Here is a 24,846-nt window from a genome sequence, read left to right on the forward strand (position 1 = left end):
AAAAAAAAAAAACCGAATCTTCTCCTCTTGGAAAATATTGTATTTGGACGGTGCCAGCAAAGCTAAGACTTTCGCACGATACACCCCAACTAAATCACTCGTCAAATGACTGCCTGGAGCTGCATGACCACAAAAATAAAACGATACCATTGAAGCTGTATGATGTATTAACATTGTGGGTAAATTTTTATGCAAAATCTCGTATTCACGGAATGATGGAAGAACGATGTGCCGGAGCATATAATTATAATATAATGAAAGAAAGGATGGGTGGCAGGACATCCGAGAAGACGCATGCGCGCCTGCCGATCTGAGGTGGCCATCCTGGGCTCGAATCCCTTCTCAGCTATAAACTGTCAACCTGGTGTTTCGTAAACAGGACGAGGCATAAGTGTGTGTGTATATATGTGTGTGTGTATATATATGTGTGTGTGTGTGTGTGTGTGTGTGTGTGTATATATATATATATATTGAAGGAGCTGTGCTCCAACGCGAGTCGAACGGATTGACGCGACAAAAGACGGGAATTCGTCCGAGTTGCTTTATTGCACAAATCAAACTCGGGTACTCTCAAAAGCCCGTTTATCGGGCAGCAATATATATATACACACTCAAACACGTCATGCCGGAGCGTTTGCCCGGGAAAGGCGAGACCGGGCGTGCCTGGGCGTCCTGGGCGAGCCCTGGAAAGGCGAGGCTGGGCATGCCCAGGCGGCAGGCGTCCTGGGCGAGCCCTGGAAAGGCGAGGCTGGGCATGCCCAGGCGTCCTGGGCGAGCTCTGGAAAGGCGAGGCTGGGCATGCCCGGGCGTCCTGGGCGAGCCCTGGAAAGGCGAGGCTGGGCATGCCCGGGCGTCCTGGGCGAGCCCTGGAAAGGCGAGGCTGGGCATGCCCGTGAGAGGCGCCTCTGGGCCTGTCCGGGCGGCCTGGGCGAGCCCGGCATGGTGATCGCTCCCTGGCCGCGTCCTCGGCAGGTACAAGGCGATTGTGTATACCCAGCGGTAACCGCTACACACGCCCCTCCAGAATCGACTTGCACCGGCAGGGTCAATTTAAGGGGGGTCCTGATGACCCGGCCGAAGCGACCCCTGGAGGGTCGTGGGGGGGGGGGGTCCGGTGTGGTGGTGGGTGGTCGAGCGGGGGGAACCGTGGACGGGGGGCGGCCTCGCCGCGGAGCAAGGGCCAACCGTGGTGGTTGGTCGACGTCCACGTGCGCCGGCTTGAGGCGGTCCACCGAAATCCGGTCCGACCTGCCGCCGACGTCGATGACGAAAGACTTGTCGTCCCGTCGCAGGACCCGGAAGGGTCCGTCGTATGGCGGCCGGAGTGGCCCCCGGTGTGCGGCATGACGCACAAAAACGTACTCCGCTGTGCGAAGCGCTGGGGGGACGTAGGACTGGGGGCCACCGTGGCGGGACGTTGGCATGGGGGTAAACCGTCGGGCGGCCTCCTGGAGGTCCAAGCGCTGGCGAGCTGCGGACCAGGGACTGGTAGCGTCGGGCACGAACTCGCCCGGGACATGTAGCGGCTGGCCGTAGACGAGCTCGGCGGTGGACGCCTGGAGGTCCTCCGTGGGGGCCGTGCGGAGGCCCAAAAGGACCCACGGCAGCCGGTCGACCCAACCGCCGTCCTGGAGGCCGGCCATGAGCGCGGCCTTCATGGAGCGGTGAAAACGCTCGCACAACCCATTGGCTTGGGGGTGGTAGGCCGTGGTACGGTGGAGCTTGACCCCCAGGTTGCGGGCGACCGCGCCCCACAGCTCGGAGGTGAACTGCAGACCGCGGTCCGAAGAGATGTCCGCCGGTGCGCCGAAACGGGCGACCCAGGTGGCGATGAAAGCCTGCGCCACGTCGGCGGTGGTGGTGGAGACGAGGGGAACGGCCTCCGGCCACCTGGTGGTCCTGTCCACCATGGTGAGCAGGTGTGTGAAACCCCGCGATGGGGGAAGGGGGCCCACCAAGTCCATGTTGACGTGGTCGAAACGCCGTTCGGGCACGGTGAAAGGTGCCAGCGGGGCCTGAGTGTGGCGGTGGACCTTGGCCCGCTGGCAGGCCGTGCAGGCGTTGGCCCAATCGCGGACGTCCCGTCGAAGTCCGTGCCAGACGAAACGCGCCGACACCAGCTTCTGGGAAGCTTTCCGGCCTGGGTGGGAAAGGCCGTGAAGGGAGGCGAATATGCGGCGCTGCCAGGTAACGGGCACGACGGGGCGAGGCTGGCCTTGGGAGACGTCGCAGAGCAGGACAGTGTCTGCGAAGGGGACGTCGGCCAGGCGGAGGCCCGTGTCCGCCGCCCGGAGGGCTTGCACCGTGGTGTCGGTGGTCTGGTCGGCCGCCATGAGCGCGAAGTCCACGCCGAGGTGGACCGTGTTCGCGCTGGCCCGAGAAAGACAGTCGGTCACGGCGTTGTCTTTTCCGGCGACGTGCCGGATGTCCGTGGTAAATTCTGACACGGCTGAGAGGTGGCGCTGCTGGCGGGCCGACCACGGCTCCGTGACTTTGGCCATTGCGTAAACCAACGGCTTGTGGTCGACGAAAGCCGTGAACAGGCGGCCCTCCAGGAGGTGGCGGAAATGGCGAACGGCCAGGTATAGACCGAGGAGCTCGCGGTCAAATGTGCTGTATTTGAACTCGTTCGGCCGGAGTTGCCGGCTAAAAAAAACGAGTGGCTGCCAAACCCCGTTCACCCATTGTTCATGTACGGCGCCCACCGCATAGGTGGAGGCGTCCGTAGTGAGGGCGATGGGAGCGTCGAGCACCGGGTGAGCCAGCAGCGTTGCATCGGCGAGGGCCCGCTTCGCGCTCGTGAATGCCGCGTCCATGGCCGCGGACCAGACGATGTCATGCTTGGCTGGCTTGCCCTGGAGGGCTTCGTAAAGGGGCCGCATGAGCTGAGCAGCGCGGGGCACGAAACGGTGATAAAAATTCACCATGCCGAGGAACTCCTGCAGGGCCTTGATGGAGCGGGGACGCGGGAACTTGGTGATGGCCTCGACCTTGGTCGGCAGCGGCACGGCCCCGTTCTTGGTGATGTGGTGGCCCAAAAAGTCAACGGCCGTCGTGTCGAAGTGGCATTTGGCCGGGTTGACGATTAAGCCGTGCTCACTGAGGCGCCCGAACAGTGTTCGGAGGTGGAGGAGGTGCTCGGCCCGGGACGTGCTGGTGACGAGGATGTCGTCCACGTAGACGAAGAGGAATGGCAGGTCGCACAGCACGCCGTCCATCAAGCGTTGGAACGCCTGGGCCGCGTTCTTGAGGCCAAACGGCATCCTCAAGAATTCGAACAGGCCGAACGGCGTAATGACGGCCGTTTTTGGGATGTCGGCCGGCCTGACAGGTACCTGGTGGTATCCCCGTATCAAGTCAATTTTCGAAAAAATGACCCGCCCCGCCAACCGGTCGGAAAAGTCTTGGATGTGCGGGATCGGATACCTGTCGGGGGTGGTAACGTCGTTGAGGTGGCGGTAGTCGCCACATGGGTGCCATCCGCCCCCCGGCTTTGGCACGATGTGCAATGGTGAGGCCCATGCGCTATCGGAGCGCCGCACGATGCCGAGGTGCTCCAATGCGTCGAACTCGGCTTTGGCCACGGCGAACTTGGCCGGGTCGAGGCGGCGGGCTCTGGCGTAGACCGGCGGGCCCGTAGTGGGTATGTGGTGCTCGATGCCATGCCGCACTGCAACGGCCAAAAACGTCGGCCGCGTGAGGGCCGGGAATTCCACGAGCAGGCGAGCGAACTCGTTCGCCGCCGGGAGGGCGCACGCTAGTTTGGTCGGCGCGGAGCTGCTCATCGCGCATGCCAGGGAGCTGAAGGTCTCGGCGTTGACAAGGCGACGCCGTTTGACGTCGACCAGCAGCCCGTGCGCGCAGAGGAAGTCGGCGCCCGGCAAAGCCATGGGCACGCTTGCGGTCACAAAGGTCCAATTAAAGCGCTGGCTGCCGAAGCAGAGGGTGACGTTGCGCGGGCCGAAGGTGTGTATGGCCGATCCGTTGGCAGCGACCAAGGAGGGGCCGCAAACGGCGGTCTGCTTGTCCTGCTCGGAGGCGGGTATGACGCTCAGTTGGGCGCAGGTGTCACAAAGGAAACGCCACCCGCACGCTTTGTCTTTGATAAAAAGCAAGTTGCCCGAGTGGCCCGAGCAAGTTGCATGGCTTTTTTTTTTTTTTTTTTTTTTTGTGTACAAGATCGAGGCTCGTGAAAGAGCGAACATTAATCACACAGAAAGACAAACCGACACAAAAACATATAACATCGGGAGCGGTAGACAAGATGGGGAGAGAGGGGGAAGGACAAAAAACACAACATTTGAGAGCAGGGACCGAGAGACATGGAGACATCGAGAGATCTGAGAGAGGGCGAGGGCTTTGGGGGGGGGGGGGAGCATGGGAAGGGGGAGGGGGTGGGAGAGGTATAAAACATATGGACACGGCCAGGACTTCCAGGAAAGAAGTTGGAATTTCAAACAAGTTGGCTCTGGGGTGAATTAGCGGGGGTAGAAAAGATCAAGGTTTTGGATGGGGGAAGATAGAGATGGTGGTGAACAGCTGTTTTAAAGACCTGGAGGGAGGAGTGGGATTGAAGGGAGTGAGGGAGTTTGTTCCAGAGGCGGGAGAAAAGAGGAATGAAAGAGTGAAGGTGAGCAGAGAGCCGAGATTTCGGCAGTTTAACCATCAGAGGGTTGCTGGCAGATCTTGTGCGACCTGTAGGAATATTTGGGGGACAGAGCACAGAGAGAGCTGGGGGTGCAAGGCCGGAGAGGAGTCGGTAGAAGACAGAAAGACCACCTACCTGCCTGAGGTGAGTGAGTGAAAGGCCCTCAGAGATAGCTTCATCGCGGGAGATTCCAATAATTCTGAAAGCTTTGGTTTCAACAGCGTGAAGCCGAGCTAGGTGTGAGGCAGGAGCACCGGCCCATAGGGGAGAACAGTATTCCATTGGGCTGCGGATGAAAGCCTTGTATGTGGTGAGGAGCTCACGTGTGCCGAGGAAGGACTTCGCACGACGGAGGATGCCCAGTCGGCGACTGGCTTTGGAGGCCAGCTTGGAAATGTGGTTTTCCCAAGAAAGATCATGGCAGATAGCGAGACCCAAAAGCTTGAGCGACAGAACTTCTTGGAGAGGATTGTTGAGAAAGTAGATGGGAGGGTTGGCCAGTCGATCTTTTCGGAGAGACATAGTAAGAGTGTGAGATTTGTCAGGTTTGAAAGACATGTTCCACTTGTTTGACCAGTCTGTGATTTTGTCCAAGTTTTCAAAGAGTGAGGAGGCTGCAGACTGCCGATCTGAGGGAAGAGGACTGGAGCGGCAGAGAGTGGAGTCATCAGCAAAGAGATAGAGAGGATTTTCAAGAGAGTCAGAGAGATCATTGATGAAGACCAGAAAAAGCACAGGGCCCAGAACACTGCCTTGGGGAACTCCAGCCTGAACAGGAAGAGGAGATGAAAGAACCCCATTCAGGGCCACACGTTGACAACGACTAGAGAGGAAGTCAGCCAGCCATGCGTGGAGATTTCCATGGATACCAAAGGAGGAGAGTTTGGTGAGCAGAGCAGGGTGCCAGACCGTATCGAAGGCATGTGATATGTCAAGGGAGACAGCTCTAATTTCCTGTTTGGCATTGAGGACCTCCATCCATTGTTGAGACAGCAGAAGCAGCATGTCCAGAGTAGAGTGACCTGGTCTGAAACCAAATTGATGTTCAGAGATCAAGGCATTGGAGAAGAGGAAAGATTTCATATCCGAAGCAATGATGGATTCCATGACTTTGCTGATAATTGGGAGAAGGCTGATTTGTCTGTAGTTGCTAGGATCTGTTTTTGCACCTTTTTTGTGCAAAGCGGTGATGTTGGCTGATTTCCAAGCAGATGGCAGTTGACCTTGAGCAAAAGAGAGGGTGAAGAGAACAGAGAGAGGATGAGATAGAGCGGCAGAGCAGGATTTTAGGCCTTGTGGGCTGATGCCGTCGGGTCCAGTTGCAGAATCAGAGTCGAGGGTTGACAGAAACGTTTCCACCTTGTCAGGAGGAAAGGACACGGAGTCCAGGAGCAGCTGGGTACGACTGGGTATGGTGGGTACAGAGAGGGATGGGTTTGGGACACAAGATTTAGAGGCAAACACAGAGTTGAGGCATTCAGCTTTTTCACGTGCGGAGTCAGCTGTGTAGCCGTTTGAGGTCAGGGAGGGGATGGAGGGGGAACAAACACCAGAAACGGATTTGACCAGACGCCACCAGGATTTGGAAGAGGGAGACAGATAAGAGAGTTCGGTCTTGAGAACCGAGAGATATTGTTTCCTGGCTCTCCTGAGGGTGGACACACACTTGTTTCGGGCTTTGTGAAAGTAAATGAGATTTCCTTCCGTTGGATTTGCTTTCCAGGAGACGAAGGCAAGTTGTTTCTGGGCAACAGCCTCACCACAAGATTCCATGTACCATGGACGGGAGGAAGGGTATGACAACTGAAGACGAGATGGGATAAATCTGTGCATGAGGGAGAGCAATTTACTTTGGAAGAATTCCCAGGATGAGTTGATGTCAGAGGTGGTAGAGATGGGAGACCAGTCCAGATGATTGATGGCTGCTTGAAGACCGTGCCAGTTGGCCTGAGTGAAATGCCAGACTCGTCGACGCTGAGCAGGCTCCCTGAGAATGGTCAGAGAGATGTCCACTTTAACAAGGACATGATCAGATGATCCGATTGGCGCAGAAGAAGAGCAGCAGACATTTTCAGGGAAGTTAGTCATAACCAAGTCTAGAAGAGAAGATGCTCCGTTGACTGAGATCCGGGTCGGGAAATTGACAGATTGTGTCAGTCCCAGTGAGTCGCAGAAGTCCTTTGCTGAGGAGCCATGGCTGGTGAGGGAGGTACCCACACCCAGCCAACTGGCATGATGACAGTTGAAATCACCACATATGAGGAAGAGAGAGTTGGGATGAGTAGATAGAAGTTGGTCCATATTATCAGACAGCGAGATGTAGATGGAGTCATCACTGTTTGGTGGACGGTACAACACACATATGAACAAGAGGTGGGAGCGAAGGGGAAGCCGTAGCCAGAGGTATTCCTGGGGGTGAGGTGGAGAGAGTACAGTGCAGGGTGAGTGAGCAAGAGAGTTTTTGATAAAGATAGCAACCCCACCTCCAGGACGAGGCTCAGGTCTATCATACCGGAGGAGGGAGTAACCCGGGAGAGATACTAAGGAATCAGAGACATCGTGAAGGAGGAAAGTTTCTGTTAAGCAGATCACGTCTGGTTTGACAGAAGCAACCTGTATGGAGAGATCAGTTAAGTTTGAACGAAGGCCCCGGATGTTTGAGGTCCATACCATTAATGAAGAGGAAGGGGGAGCATCGGATACAGAACAGGGGGAGGAGGGGCAGGGTAAGATGTGGAAGAGGTGGAAGAGGTAGGGAGAGCTGTTGAAGGTGTGTCAGAGATTTCAGAATAGCTCGGAGAAAGGGAAGGATGGGGCGGACAAAAGGTTTGATGGTGATTGGGTGAGGCACAATGAGGTGTTATTTGAGGAGGGGGAAGAGCGAGGCAGAAGGTTGGGGGAGAAGGAGGTGAGAGTTGGAAGGGGGAAGAAGCGGGGAGGACGCTTTGAGGAGGGGGAGTGAGAGGGGGGAAATTGAGAAGAAATGAGGGTGGGGAGATTTGAAGGGGAGGGGCTAGGGGGGGGGTTTGGGAGGGAAGGGACAAGGGGAGGGATTTGAAAGGGATGGGATATGGGGGAGATTTGGAGGGGAGGGGTGAGGGAGGAGTCTAGGAGGGGAGGGGCGAGGGGGAGTCTTGGAGGGGAGGGGTGAGGGGGTAGTTTAGGAGGGAGGAGGCAAGGGGGGAGATTTGAAAGGGATGGGTGATGGGGAGGATTAGGAGGGGAGGGGAAAGGGGGAAGATTTGAAAGGGATGGGTGATGGGGAAGATTTGGAGGGGAGGGGTTATGGGGAAGATTTGGAGTGGAGGGGTGAGATTTGATTTTCGAAAGTGTACGATTAATGGGAAACGAACATTTATTGCAAAATGAGTTTCTTGTGACCTTCGAGTCAAAAATACGTTTAAGGACGCTGGATGGAGGATGGAGTGCACGAGAGTTTAGGGAATGTAGAAAAAAGGCACTATAAGAGATGGAATTTTTTTTTGGGATGAATAGATTTGGTGAGCAAGTCGAAAGCAGCCTTTTAAGAAGAAGAAAAGGGTGTTATAATATACTAGGACGTGCCCGTACGTGGGTGCCCGTTCCTTGGTGCGGCCCAGCATCTAGTCGAGACCCAGTCACCCAGGCCGATCACCCATTCCGACCCCAAATTCCTCATCGACGATAACTAAACAATATATTATATGAATCGCACCGTACATACCTCCTTCTAGATCTTGTTCTTGTCTTGATATACTCACTCAGGCTTACTCTATCACGACTGAGTCCTCCCAGCTCCTCCAAATGGCGCCCGCTACGCCTCGAATTCACATCGGCCACGCCTACGCAACAACGTGTTCTGTGATTGGCTGGCCTACCCCGCAACCTGTTCTGTGATTAGTTTGGTAAATAAATCGCCATAGCTCGGTAACTACTTCTCCGATTAATATGAAACCTTGAAAAGGCACATCCTCAGGTCCCCAGCAATATACCTGGCAAGTTTCAAGTATATCGGACCCGTGGTTGTCGAGAAACAGCGGTCACAGACAAACACACAGACACACACACACACAGAGATTACTGGAATTATAGATAGACTAGGGCATGCCCGTACTATATATATATCTAAAATTATATCCCCCCCCTCTATTTACATGAAATGGTTTGGTCCAAAGCGAATGGCTTGCGAGTACGGTGACAATCCCCCCCCTCTATTTACATGAAATGGTTTGGTCCAAAGCGAACGGCTTGCGAGTACGGTGACAATCCCCCCCCTCTATTTACATGAAATGGTTTGGTCCAAAGCGAACGGCTTGCGAGTACGGTGACAATCCCCCCCCCTCTATTTACATGAAATGGTTTGGTCCAAAGCGAACGGCTTGCGGAGTTTGGTAAAGAAATCGCCATAGCTCGGTAACTACTTGTCCGATTAATATGAAACCTTGAAAAGGCACATCCTCAGGTCCCCAGCAATATACCTGGCAAGTTTCAAGTATATCGGACCCGTGGTTGTCGAGAAACAGCGGTCACAGACAAACACACAGACATACACACATACACACACACACACACACACAGAGATTACTGGAATTATAGATAGATGACGGAATACATAACTTGAGGGGAAAGTGTAAACATTGAAGGTTAATAACAGTGAAAACTATCTGGGGAAATGGGGGAGAAACACGTGGTCGAAGAACGAACGAATGAATAAGAATGAATAAACGAATGAGAACAGAGAAGGCAATTTTTTTTTTTTTTTTGAGTTGAGATTTACACAAGGAAGTAGGCTTTGGGGTGAAAAGACTGGGAAAACAGAGAACGAAAGTTATTGGATCACAAACGACGGACCGCTGAGAGAAAAACAAAGCCTCAAGGTTGTACAGTGTACACTGTGCAAGGCTTCAAGACATGACACGAATTAACACGATTTTCAATACAGGTATGAAAGATTTGCACCGAAAATCTTCCTCGGGACAAAATATACGTACGTACACACCATAAAATAAATACAGTTATCACGAAAATACAAATGGGAACAATTACTTAACTTCGATTTCAAATCGCTCGCAACGCGGCAAAATCCTTGCTCGCGACGCGGCAAACAGACGATTAATTTATGAAAGATAAACACCGAGAAACTTCCAAGGGGCACTCTATAACTTCACACACCGAAAGATAAATACAGCTTCGACAAAATACAATTGTGAACAGACAACTTTGAAAACGTGGAGACCGTGTGGAGCTTCGAGAATCGCTGCCGCCGTCTCCAAGATCTCGCGAGATCTCCGATCTGGTAATGATAATGAATGCCGGCCGGGCTGGTAATGAACGCCGGCCGGGCCGTTTCCCGACTTGCCGAAAGTGCACGGGGGTCGGCATGTCCGAGCCTTCTGTCCGAACCTGGCGTGGTAATAACACCACGCCTGGTCAGGTGGAGGCCCCGGCCGTCGTGTTGGAAGCGGTCGGCGCGGCGTGGCGGCCGCCATTTGCACTGGCAGTTCGGCCTCCAACCGCACAGGGCGCTCGGGCGCCATGGGCGTCGCCTCGGATGGCGGCGGGCTCCAGGTAGCCGCCCCGATGTGCTGGCCTGCCGAGGAGATCTTGTCGGCTTCCCTGGCGAGGGCGCGGGGATCCGCGATCTGTGTGGCCGCCAGGGCGAAGCGGACCTGGCTAGGCAGCTGGCGGAGGAACAGCTCCCGGAAAAGAAAATCTGAAGGGTGCACCCCGAGCAGCGAGAGCATGTAATCCATTCGCTCGGACGAGCGCGTGTCGCCGAGCTTGGGCAGGTCGAGCAGGTGTCGTGCGCGTTCCGCCGGCGAGAGGGCGAAGGCGTCGAGGAGGAGCGTCTTGATCACGCCATACTTGTCAGCGGCTGGCGGGCGCTGGAGGAGGCTCAGGGCGCGTGCCGCGGTGGCGCAGCCGAGCGCCGCTACCACATGGTGGAAGCGGGTGTCGTCGGCGGTGATGCCTCGCAGGGCAAACTGGGAGTCCGCCTGGGTGAACCAAACCGCCGCGTGAGCCTCCCAGAAGGTAGGCAGTTTAAGGGCAACTGCCGTGTCCATGTCGTGGGTCACCAGTGAAGGAGCTGTGCTCCAACGCGAGTCGAACGGATTGACGCGACAAAAGACGGGAATTCGTCCGAGTTGCTTTATTGCACAAATCAAACTCGGGTACTCTCAAAAGCCCGTTTATCGGGCAGCAATATATAGACACACTCAAACACGTCATGCCGGAGCGTTTTCCCGGGAAAGGCGAGACCGGGCGTGCCCGGGCGTCCTGGGCGAGCCCTGGAAAGGCGAGTCTGGACGTGCCCGGGCGTCCTGGGCGAGCCCTGGAAAGGCGAGGCTGGGCATGCCCGGGCGTCCTGAGCGAGCCCTGGAAAGGCGAGACTGGGCGTGCCCGGGCGTCCTCGGCGAGCCCTGGAAAGGCGAGTCTGGGCATGCCCGGGAAAGACGAGACTGGGCGTGCCCGGACGGCTCGGGCGAGCCTGGGAAAGGCGAGTCAGGGCATGCCCGGGAGAGGCACGTCTGGGCCTGTCCGGGCGGCCTGGGCGAGCCCGGCATGGTGATCGCTCCCTGGCCGCGTCCTCGGCAGGTGCAAGGCGATTGTGTATACCCAGCGGTAACCGCTACTATATATATATATATATATATATATATATATATATATATATATATATATATATATATATATATATAATATATATGTGTGTGTGTGTGTGTGTGTGTGTGTGTGTGTGTGTGTGTGTGTGTGTGTGTGTGTACACCGTCCCTCATGTTTAATTTAATTGGGTGTCCCGTCTGTCTGCATTATTTCGTGGACATTAAATATCCTAGGTGAGCAAAGAGTGGGTGAGCCATTGCTGGTGATACTACTCGTACTAGCTTTCATTCACTAGTGCTTTTGAACAATGAGAAGATGTTATGAGTTGGTGTTGTTAAACGTGTTGTATCACGGGCATCGGGGCATGCCTATATTATATGACGGCTTCGTCCACGCAATAATCAGTTGCGGCTCAGCCTTCGTTGTGCTCACCGCAGTTAACATTCTTGGGGAAAATGCCAGGGGCATAGAAAAGGCCTCTTTATATGGTATGTGCCATGTGGCAAACTATAGAAAAGAAGGGACATTCCATAGCTTGTAGAAAATGCGAAACTATAGAAGATGAAGAAGTAAATGTATTTTCAATCCAGTTACAGTCTCATGGTTTCAAAGGGACCGCTTAACCAAGACACTGTCACTGGATTGCAGGGGACCGCTCTGCGGTCCTTCATTTTACGGTAAAAAATTTAAATGCCAAACAATATTAGTTTTCTATTCTATTACAGAAGTTGGTGTCGATATACAATTCATCCATCATCTCTAATTATCATCAGTAGACATCATGTACATATCACGTTTGTCCAATATGTCTGCAATGTCAATACTTGCAAGTTTATTACTGCCGCCACCAAAGGTGGATGGAGGTTATGTTTTCATCACCGTCTGTTTGTCTGTCTGTTTGTTTGTGAACAAAATATCTCAAAAGGTTGTGGACGGATTCAGACGGAATTTGGCAGAGATGTAGCGTATGTCACAAGGACGAAATGATTAGATTTTGGTGAAGATCCGGATCCGGCTACGAGAATTTTATAAGTGATTCTTCACCATTGGGAGATAGGGCCAAAAACGATACATAGCGGGATATCTCAAAAAGTTATGGACGGATTTGGACGAAACTTCTTGGACAGGTTGTGTGTGCGCCAAGGAAGAATCGATTCGATTTTGGTGAAGATCTGAATATGGTTTCGGATGTGAGAATTATTTAATTATTTTAAGTGATTCTTCACCATTGAGTGATATGGCCAACCAGGCGGAGGATTGCTCTGTACTGAGTGCCGTTCTCTTTAATGTGCAATTATGGTCCAAAAGGGACTGGTAAAATAGGCTGCACTGCACATGTGTACAATTATTTCATCTTATCCATTTGTTGCCTATAATGTGTACACACATCGCGCTTGTCCAACGCTTGTCCCGAAGAATGTCTGCAATTGGTTGGTACATAGGTCATACTAACTTTATTATTTTTTAACAAATTAATCACACACATGCACATCATCTTATAAAGATAAAGAAAGATAAAGATAAAGAAACCCATCTTAGATAAAGAAACCATGGAGCAGAATGATTTGCAGATGTATTCCTGCTCTCAGGGTGAGACCTTATAACCTGTTTCCAGGTTGCCATCCTTCACATACTACCAAACCTGTCTGCACATCACAAGAAATGACCCGCCTGTGAAATTTTTCATCAGATATTAATGGGTAAATAAATCTCACTTTGTTTTTATTTTTTTGTTCACAACAAAGCAGTGGGGGTACTGACATGATATATTTTTAAAATAGATCTCAGGAGGTAAATTAAATTAAATTAATTAAATAAAATTAATTTAATTAATTTAATATTTTTAATTTAATATTTATTAATTAATTAATATTAATATTAATTTATTAATTAAATTTAAATTTAATTTAATTTAAATTTTTTATTTAAATTTTTATTTTAAATTTAAATTTAAATTAAATTAAATTAAATTAAATTTATTTAAATTTAAATTTTAAATTAAATTTAAAATAATATTAATATTAATATTAATTTAATAATTTAATAATTAAATTTAATTAATTTAATAAAATAATTTAATTAATTAAAAATAAAATTAATTTAATTAAATTAAAGGAGGTAAATCAGGAGTAAAAAACCCATCAGTTGCTCAGGTTCAAGATGAGCTGTCTGCAAAGCAACCAAAAAACTAGATGCCTAACAATATATTTTGTTTCTGTTTGCTTGTGATATTCACTACTCCTCAGTCCTCATAAATATAGGATTATTTTGCTTGCTGTTTCTCGCTGTGCTAAATGTGTAGCATGGCAACTCTAATTTTCATGAAAATGTCAAAAACGCCTATGTTTTACTCGATATGCATGTTCATTTTTGTGTCCCTTTACAAATGCCGTATTAATCTATGACTACCACTACTCCCTTAACAGCCCCATGTATTCTCAACTTCACATGGGGACAGACAGAGGACATTTTGACCCAAGCCTGTCACGAACGAACTGGCTGGCCAGGCCTGACATTCAACTGAAGATGGCAGGGATTTGGAATTTGTTCAGAGTGCTGGTGATAACTCATCTACTCTTCACGAAGAAATCTTTAACGGATCTTTTGGGATCTTTAACGTCCACCAACGAATGCTAGCAGACAGTTCCTCCAGCTTAGCGTACTTCCAATGGACACCGCAAACACTGACGTATCACCATGCATCAGGGTGGCAGTTAATAGCTCGGTCAAGGTTCAAACCTCGGCTGGACAGGTCACAACAAGTGTGTACAACTCAAAGTTATCTTACCCACCCGAACCTAGGATGAATGTGGTTGGTAAATGTAAATAATTGCTAACCAGTTTTTAAAAATTTAATTATCCTTCTCAAAAAAAACAATTCCCCAACATATCACCCAATTCTTTTTTTCTTTCTTCTCTCCATCTTATCTTTAACATAGAGAGTAACCCAGTTTTAGGACCGGCAGAGAAGATAACCGAGAAGGAAGTTGAGGAAGCGATAAAAGCAATGAAGAGTAGAAAAGCGGGAGGGCCGATGGGAGTTGTGGGACATATGTTGAAGGCAGCGGGAAATTGGGGTGTGAAGAGAATGACAGAGATCTGCAGTCTGGTGGTGAAAGAAGGCCGCATTCCAGTGGCTTGGGAACTGAGTACCCTCGTCCCTCTATACAAGGGGAAAGGTGACCCTCTGGAGTGTGGCTCGTATAGAGCGATAAAGTTATTGGAACATGGAATGAAGGTATTGGAAAGGGTGTTGGAGAGGAGGATAAGGAAGAAAGTGAAGATTGACGAAATGCAGTTTGGATTTATGCCAGGAAGAGGAACGACAGACACGCTCTTTATTGTGAGACAGTTGCAGGAGAAGTATATGGAGAAGAGGAAGAAGTTGTTTCTTGGGTTTGTTGATCTGGAGAAAGCATTCGATAGGGTTCCACGTGAAGTAGTGACATGGGCATTGAGGAAGTTAGGAGTGGAGGAATGGTTGATCAGAGTAGTGATGGCAATGTACAAAAGAGCGCGCACAGCTGTAAGGACGAAGGACGGGAACAGTGGTGAGTTTGAGGTGAAGGTGGGAGTGCATCAGGGGTCGGTACTAAGTCCACTACTATTTGTAGCTGTGATGGAGGTGCTGGCTCAGAACGTAAAGGAGGGTTTACCGTGGGAGTTGTTGTATGCAGATGATCTGGTGTTGATTGCAGAAAGTATGGATGGACTGAAGGAGAAGATGAAAAAGTGGAAGGAATGTATGGAGACAAAAGGTCTGAAGGTGAATATCGGAAAAACGAAGGTGATGGCAAGTGGTAAAGCATGTGGTGAGGTGGAAAGAACTGGGAAGTGGCCGTGTGCTGTGTGCAGGAATGGTGTCGGAGTGAATTCCATTCAATGCGCAATGTGCGCTGAGTGGGTTCATCAAAAATGTAGTGGTTTGAGGGGGGTCATTAACCAGTGTGGCATCTACATTCAAGTGTAAGGTGTGCACAGAGGGAGCTGCAGGTGGAGGAAATGTTGAGTTGGATCTTGGAGATGGCGTGAAGCTGGAAGGTGTGAAAACATTTTGTTACCTTGCAGACATGCTGAATGGAGAAGGTGGATCAGACTCGGCAACGGTTGCTCGAGTGAGATGTGCATGTAAGAAGTTTTGGGAACTGAGTGGCGTGCTGATGATGAGGGGAGTGTCGTTGAAGCTGAAGGCAAAGGTGTATGCTGCATGTGTGAGAAGTGTTATGATTTATGGGAGCGAGACATGGGTCATGAATGTAGAGCAGCAACGAAGGCTGGAAAGGGTGGAAATGCGAATGGTTCGGTGGATGTGCGGAGTATCGTTGAGAGAGAGGAAGTCAAATGATGAATTGCTTAAGATGATGGGAATAGAGCCTGTGATGGATGCTGTGAAGACAAACAGGTTGCGATGGTTTGGTCATGTGTTGAGGAAGGATGAAAGTGACTCGTTGAAAAGAGTGAAGGAAATGAATGTAGAAGGAAGTAGAGGACGGGGAAGACCGAGAAAGACTTGGCTAAAGATGGTCGAAGAAGAAATGCGGGCAAGGGGGTTAGCAAGGGGAGATGCAGAAAATAGGGCAAAATGGAGAACATTAACATTGTCATGGGGAGTGGGGACCGCAAGGCTATCCCCCGCTCTTGCAGGGAAAATGGCCTTAAAATGCCTGTTGTTGTTGTGTTGTTGTCTCCATCTTATCTTTACCTCCACCACTGATGGTGGATGGAGGTTATGTTTTCACCCCTGTCTGTCCGTTTGGCTGTCTGTCCGTTTGTGAACAAAATATCGCAAAAAGTTGTGGACATATTTGGACGAAATTTGGCAGGGATGTAGCGTATGTGACAATGACTAAATTATTAGGTTTTGGTGAAGATCAGGATTTGTATCCGGCTACTATAATTTTATTAAGTAATTCTTCACCATTGGGAGATAGGGCCAAAAACGATGCAAAGCAGGATATCTCAAAAAGTTGTGGACAGATTTGGACGAAATTTGGCAGGGATGTAGTGTATGTGACAATGACTAAATTATTAGGTTTTGGTGAAGATCAGGATTTGTATCCGGCTACTATAATTTTATTAAGTAATTCTTCACCATTGGGAGATAGGGCCAAAAACGATGCAAAGCAGGATATCTCAAAAAGTTGTGGACAGATTTGGACGAAATTTGGCAGGGATGTAGTGTATGTGACAATGACTAAATTATTAGGTTTTGGTGAAGATCAGGATTTGTATCCGGCTACTATAATTTTATTAAGTAATTCTTCACCATTGGGAGATAGGGCCAAAAACGATGCAAAGCAGGATATCTCAAAAAGTTGTGGACAGATTTGGACGAAATTTGGCAGGGATGTAGTGTATGTGACAATGACTAAATTATTAGGTTTTGGTGAAGATCAGGATTTGTATCCGGCTACTATAATTTTATTAAGTAATTCTTCACCATTGGGAGATAGGGCCAAAAACGATGCAAAGCAGGATATCTCAAAAAGTTGTGGACGGATTTGGACGAAACTTGGTGGAGAGGTTGTGTGTCTGAAAAGGTCGATTCGATTTTGGTGAAGATCTGAATATGGATTCGGATATGATAAAAAAAATTTTTTAAGTGACAATTCTCTTTAAGTTCTAAGACACCTAGACACCTAGCTCGGCTTCACGCTGTTGAAACCAAAGCTTTCAGAATCATTGGAATCTCCTGCGATGAAGCTAACTCCGAGGGCCTTTCACTCACTCACCGCAGGCAGGTTGGTGGTCTTTCTATCTTCTACCGACTCCTCTCCGGCCTTGCTCCCCCAGCTCTCTCTGTGCTCTGTCCCCCAAATATTCCTACAGGTCGCACAAGATCTACCAGCAACCCTCTTATGGTTAAACTGCCAAAATCTAGGCTCTCTGCTCACCTTCACTCTTTCATTCCCCTTTTCTCCCGCCTCTGGAACAAACTCCCCCACTCCCTTCAATCCCACTCCTCCCTCCAGGTCTTTAAAACAGCTGTTCAACACCATCTCTTATCTTCCCCCATCCAAAACCTTGATCCTTTCTACCCCTGCTAATTCACCCCAGATACACTTTTTTGAAATTCCAACTTCTTTCCTGGAAGTCCTTGCAGTGTCCATATGTTTTATACCTCTCCCACCTCCCCCCAAGCCCTCTCCCTCCCACAGTTCTCTCGTGTGTCCCAGCTCTCAAATGTTGTGTTTGTGTCCTTCCCCCTCTCTCCCCATTTTGTCTACCGCTCCCCTTATTTGTGTTTCATGCGTCGGTTTGACTTTTTGTGCGATTAATGTTCGCTCTTTCACGAGCCTCGATCTTGTATGCAGAAGAAAAAAAAAAGAAGAAAAAAAAAGTGAACCATTGAGTGATATGGCCAACCAGGTGGAGGTATGTATGCTCTCTACTGAGTGCCGTTCTAGTTGTTACTGTATTTCTGTTTCTTCCATATCCTTTTATTGTTTGCCATTTTGTATTTTTATTGTCCATTCGTTGTCAGGTCTTCCATTGTGTCGAACCCAGCTCCTTTTCAGTTATTTTAGGTCATCGATTCTCGATTCTCGAAGAGATTAATTCGAAAATGGGTCGTGATGTCCGGATGTCAGTCCGTCCGGTCGGCCATCCGTCCGTTAACCTCTTGCTATTTTTGCTACTCCTCCCTTGTCTCCCGGCTTATTGTTCTGAAATCTGACACATGACTACAAGACCGTAGCCCGCACAATCGCTGGGGTATTCGATTTTGGATCATGGGGGCTCCCAGGGGGGATTAACCCCCAAACTTTGGATCCCTACTCACCCGTTATTTACCAACTGATTGTGCTGAAACCGGATGCAGCCCTTCTACTCGATGGTCCACAACATCACTCAGTCCTAGACTTTTCAATTTCAGATCAGGGAGCTCTCAGGGGGGTTCAGGGAGTTATTTTTTTATTATTGGTTCAGGGTTTCAGGGATCAGGGAGCTCTCAGCAGAGGTCTGAACTGTAATCTCAAGAGATGACCGTCAGCCCACTTGGGGATATTTTTTATTGTGATCAATTTTTTCTACATCTTATTTGTAAGAAAACATGTTTTACTGCCATTTGTTGCTCCTGGTATTATGCACTAATTGTGACTTTCTTTTTCAGGCATGAAGGCAGTTTACTTTTCATGATGAAGCTATCTCTGAGGGCCTTTCACTCACTCACCGCAGGCAGGTAGGTGGTCTTTCTGTCTTCTACCGACTCCTCTCCGGCCTTGCTCCGCCAGCTCTCTCTGTGCTCTGTCCCCCAAATATTCCTACAGGTCGCACAAGATCTGCCAGTAACCCTCTGATGGTTAAACTGCCGAAATCTCGGCTCTCTGCTCACCTTCACTCTTTCATTCCTCTTTTCTCCCGCCTGTGGAACAAACTCCCACACTCCCTTCAATCCCTCTCCTCCCTCCAGGTCTTTAAAACAGCTGTTCACCACCATCTCTTATCTTCCCCCATCCATAACCTTGATCTTTTCTACCCCCACTAATTCACCCCAGATCCACCTTGTTTGAAATTCCAACTTATTTCCTGGAAATCCTGGCAGTGTCCATATGTTTATACCTCTCCCACCCCCCCCCTTCACATGCCTCCCCCCCTTCACATGCCTCCCCCCCTTCACATGCCTCCCCCCCAAAGCCCTCTCCCTCCCACAGATCTCTCGATGTCTCCATGTCTCTCGGTCCCTGCTCTCAAATGTTGTGTTTGTGTCCTTCCCCCTCTCTCCCCATCTTGTCTACCGCTCCCGATGTTATTTGTTTTATGTGTCTGTTTGTCTTTCTGTGTGATTAATGTTCGCTCTTTCACGAGCCTCGATCTTGTATACAAAAAAAAAAAAAAAAAAAAAAAAAAAAAAGTTAAAAATTAATTTTCCAAATGTCGCCCATGCGGCTCTCTTATCTCTTCACTTGTTCAATTCTTGATCTTTACTTCAAATCAGGAAAACAAAATTCAAGATTTTCTTTAGGAAAGGCAGATGCAAGGAGAGAAAAGCAAAGGTCGGTGAGTTAAAGAACGGCAAGGTGGACATGCAAAATTAAGTGGAGATGGGAGTGAGTAATGAGAGGGCAAGGCATGGGAATCATCATCATCGTCATTAATGACTACACTCTGTATCCTGAGCATCGGTTCTGCTGAAGCAGTTGCTGTGGCTAAAAAACCATTATGAATAGGTTTTGTTACTATGTCAGAGGGTGGCTGCAGGTTTGGCCAGAAATATTGAATTTGGCTAGGGTAGCGATTTATAAGGCCGACTCTTGCGAAAGACACGATATAATATTTAATGACCACCGGCAAACACTATTGGTGTCCTCTGGCTTGACATCTCTCAGTAGCACAGCATACTTATTGATGCAACATCCTGTCTCCAAAGCACCAGGGTGAGAGCTCATAGTTGGGTCAGAAATAAAATAAAATCCAGATGAATGGTGAGTGTGCTACCTCTGATCTCTCCTGTTAGCTGCAGGTTGTTGAAAGTACCACCATATGCAATATGTGGGTGGTCCGCAAGCTATTTATATTTTTTACTGCAAGGATCACTCATTTTAATTTTACAACACCATATGGTTATCTCTATTTCAATTTCTGCTTGCTAGTAGTGTGGCCGAGTAATGTTTTCAGATTTGGTTCTTCTTTCATATGCACACAACATTGCAGGTTAGCATCATTTGCTGAGGACATAGTTATGCCGCTGATGCAATGCACTCTACAGGTGAGGGCAGGAATTTGGCCATGGTGCTGGCGATACTTCCTACTCTTTGTATGTACATATATACGTATACAGTACACATACATACATATATGCATAACCATGTAGTGACTGAAGTCCATCGACATAGTGACTTTTGAAGTTTTGAAGTAGGTGCATCATCAATCAGTATAAAGCCGGAAGGCTTCAAAGTCACTAAGTGGATGCAACAGTGATGTGTTGACCTGACGAGCGCCAAAAGGGCGAAACGGGTTGGCAGCTTTGCCTTTTACATACTTTGTGACTGCATTTTATCTTGGCATTTTTGCACTGCAAGAGGCCCTTCTGGGGCTGCAGACATGACTGTATTGGCATGGCTTTCATCCCGGTCGGATAACTTAATTAATCATCTTCATATGTATATAGATTCGGTGAATGGCTGGCAGCCCATACATGAGGATGTGATTGGCCAAACAGAACATGATATCAAGGTGGAAATGGAATCCATTGCAGGTACATTTTCCTTGCACACAACCTTGCTTGTTTTAATAATACTGTATAGATTTAAAATTGTCTGAGATTTGTGTTCTCCATATACAATGAATGTTCTTCAATGTGCTTCTTCAATGGGGCCTTCAATGAAGAACTCTGTCTCGGAACTACACAACTCCTGAACTATTCCTGTGGACTATTCTATTTTGCAAGTTAAGCGTACTCCGAATAAACAATAATATTCCACAAGTTCAACGTACTTTGAATAAACTATTCCATTTCGCAAGTTAAACAAACTCCCAATAAACTATTCTATTCCACAAGTTAAACGTACTCCTCATAAACTATTCTATTCCACAAGTTAAACATACTCCTCATAAACTATTCTATTCCACAAGTTAAACGTACTCCTCGTAAACTATTCTATTCCACAAGTTAAACATACTCCTCATAAACTATTCTATTCCACAAGTTAAACATACTCCTCATAAAGTATTCTATTCCACAAGTTCAACATACTCCTCATAAAGTATTCTATTCCACAAGTTAAACGTACTCCTCATAAACTATTCTATTCCACAAGTTAAACGTACTCCTCATAAACTATTCTATTCCACAAGTTAAACGTACTCCTCATAAACTATTCTATTCCACAAGTTAAGCGTACTCCTCATAAACTATTCTATTCCACAAGCTAAACGTACTCCTCATAAACTATTCTATTCCACAAGTTAAGCGTACTCCTCATAAACTATTCCATTCCACAAGTTAAACATACTCCTCATAAACTATTCCATTCCACAAGTTAAACATACTCCTCATAAACTATTCTATTCCACAAGCTAAACGTACTCCTCATAAACTATTCTATTCCACAAGTTAAACATACTCCTCATAAACTATTCTATTCCACAAGCCAAACGTACTCCTCATAACCTATTATATCCCACAAGTTAAACGTACTCCTCATAACCTATTCTATCCCACAAGTTAAACGTACTCCTCATAAACTATTCTATTCCACAAGTTAAACGTACTCCTCATAAACTATTCTATCCCACAAGTTAAACGTACTCCTGATAAACTATTCTATTCCACAAGTTAAACGTACTCCTGATAAACTATTCTATTCCACAAGCCAAACGTACTCCTCATAAACTATTCTATTCCACAAGTTAAACGTACTCCTCATAAACTATTCTATTCCACAAGTTAAACGTACTCCTCATAAACTATTCTATTCCACAAGCCAAACGTACTCCTCATAAACTATTCTATTCCACAAGTTAAACGTACTCCTCATAAACTATTCTATTCCACAAGTTAAACGTACTCCTCATAAACTATTCTATTCCACAAGCTAAACATACTCATCATAAACTATTCTACTCCACAAGCTAAACGTACTCCTCATAACCTATTCTATTCCACAAGTTAAACGTACTCCTCATAAAGTATTCTATTCCACAAGTTAAACATACTCCTCATAAACTATTATATTCCACAAGTTAAACATACTCCTCATAAAGTATTCTATTCCACAAGTTAAACGTACTCCTCATAAACTATTCTATTCCACAAGTTAAGCGTACTCCTCATAAACTATTCTATTCCACAAGTTAAACGTACTCCTCATAAACTATTCTATTCCACAAGTTAAACGTACTCCTCATAAACTATTCTATTCCACAAGTTAAACATACTCCTCATAAACTATTCTATTCCACAAGTTAAACGTACTCCTCATAAACTATTATATTCCACAAGCTAAACGTACTCCTCATAAACTATTCTATTCCACAAGTTAAGCGTACTTCTCATAAACTATTCTATTCCACAAGTTAAACGTACTCCTCATAAACAATTCTATTCCACAAGTTAAACGTACTCCTCGTAAACTATTCTATTCCACAAGTTAAACATACTCCTCATAAACTATTCTATTCCACAAGTTCAACATACTCCTCATAAAGTATTCTATTCCACAAGTTAAACATACTCCTCATAAACTATTCTATTCCACAAGTTAAACATACTCCTCATAAACTATTCTATTCCACAAGTTAAACATACTCCTCATAAACTATTCTATTCCACAAGTTAAACGTACTCCTCATAAACTATTCTATTCCACAAGTTAAACGTACTCCTCAGAAACTATTCTATTCCACAAGTTAAACGTACTCCTCATAAACTATTCTATTCCACAAGTTAAACATACTCCTCATAAACTATTCTATTCCACAAGTTAAACATACTCCTCATAAACTATTCTATTCCACAAGTTAAACGTACTCCTCATAAACTATTCTATTCCACAAGTTAAACGTACTGCTCATAAACTATTCTATTCCACAAGTTAAACGTACTCCTCATAAACTATTCTATTCCACAAGTTAAACGTACTCCTCATAAACTATTCTATTCCACAAGTTAAACGTACTCCTCATAAACTATTCTATTCCACAAGTTAAACGTACTCCTCATAAACTATTCTATTCCACAAGTTCAACGTACTCCTCATAAACTATTCTATTCCACAAGTTAAACGTACTCCTCATAAACAATTCCATTCCACAAGCTAAACATACTCCTCATAAACTATTCTATTCCACAAGTTAAACGTACTCCTCATAAAATATTCTATTCCACAAGTTAAACGTACTCCTCATAAACTATTCTATTCCACAAGTTAAACGTACTCCTCATAAACTATTCTATTCCACAAGTTAAGCGTACTCCTCATAAACTATTCTATTCCACAAGCTAAACGTACTCCTCATAAACTATTCTATTCCACAAGTTAAGCGTACTCCTCATAAACAATTCCATTCCACAAGTTAAACATACTCCTCATAAACTATTCTATTCCACAAGCTAAACGTACTCCTCATAAACTATTCTATTCCACAAGTTAAACATACTCCTCATAAACTATTCTATTCCACAAGTTAAACATACTCCTCATAAACTATTCTATTCCACAAGCTAAACGTACTCCTCATAAACTATTCTATTCCACAAGTTAAGCGTACTCCTCAAAAACTATTCTATTCCACAAGTTAAACGTACTCCTCATAAACTATTCTATTCCACAAGTTAAACGTACTCCTCATAAACTATTCTATTCCACAAGTTAAACATACTCCTCATAAACTATTCTATTCCACAAGTTAAACATACTCCTCATAAACTATTCTATTCCACAAGTTAAACATACTCCTCATAAAGTATTCTATTCCACAAGTTAAACATACTCCTCATAAAGTATTCTATTCCACAAGTTAAACATACTCCTCATAAACTATTCTATTCCACAAGTTAAACATACTCCTCATAAACTATTCTATTCCACAAGTTAAACGTACTCCTCATAAACTATTCTATTCCACAAGTTAAGCGTACTCCTCATAAACTATTCTATTCCACAAGTTAAACGTACTCCTCATAAACTATTCTATTCCACAAGTTAAACGTACTCCTCATAAACTATTCTATTCCACAAGTTAAACATACTCCTCATAAACTATTCTATTCCACAAGTTAAACGTACTCCTCATAAACTATTATATTCCACAAGCTAAACGTACTCCTCATAAACTATTCTATTCCACAAGTTAAGCGTACTCCTCATAAACTATTCTATTCCACAAGTTAAACGTACTCCTCATAAACTATTCTATTCCACAAGTTAAACGTACTCCTCGTAAACTATTCTATTCCACAAGTTAAACATACTCCTCATAAACTATTCTATTCCACAAGTTAAACATACTCCTCATAAAGTATTCTATTCCACAAGTTAAACATACTCCTCATAAAGTATTCTATTCCACAAGTTAAACATACTCCTCATAAACTATTCTATTCCACAAGTTAAACATACTCCTCATAAACTATTCTATTCCACAAGTTAAACGTACTCCTCATAAACTATTCTATTCCACAAGCCAAACGTACTCCTCATAAACTATTCTATTCCACAAGTTAAACGTACTCCTCATAAACTATTCTATTCCACAAGTTAAACATACTCCTCATAAACTATTCTATTCCACAAGCCAAACGTACTCCTCATAAACTATTCTATTCCACAAGTTAAACGTACTCCTCATAAACTATTCTATTCCACAAGTTAAACGTACTCCTCATAAACTATTCTATTCCACAAGCCAAACTTACTCCTCATAAACTATTCTATTCCACAAGTTAAGCGTACTCCTCATAAACTATTCTATTCCACAAGTTAAACGTACTCCTCATAAACTATTCTATTCCACAAGCTAAACGTACTCCTCATAAACTATTCTACTCCACAAGCTAAACGTACTCCTCATAAACTATTATATTCCACAAGTTAAACGTACTCCTCATAACCTATTCTATCCCACAAGTTAAACGTACTCCTCATAACCTATTCTATCCCACAAGTTAAACG

At 46.5% G+C, this 24,846-nt stretch overlaps 1 long non-coding RNA gene across 1 annotated transcript in view; it reads left to right on the plus strand.

Moving 5' to 3' along the window:
- Nucleotides 1-251: 251 nt before the first annotated feature.
- LOC144892982 (uncharacterized) overlaps nt 252-24,846 on the plus strand; it is a 49,730-nt gene continuing 25,135 nt past the window's right edge. Inside the window, exons 1-2 of the long non-coding RNA XR_013624150.1 lie at nt 252-315; nt 20,343-20,429. This is a non-coding gene — a long non-coding RNA (uncharacterized LOC144892982). The remainder of the gene's footprint in view (nt 316-20,342; nt 20,430-24,846) is intronic.

This window comes from Myxine glutinosa, chromosome 1 (assembly GCF_964187855.1).
Source record: "Myxine glutinosa chromosome 1, kmMyxGlut1.1, whole genome shotgun sequence".
Taxonomy (NCBI): domain Eukaryota; kingdom Metazoa; phylum Chordata; class Myxini; order Myxiniformes; family Myxinidae; genus Myxine; species Myxine glutinosa.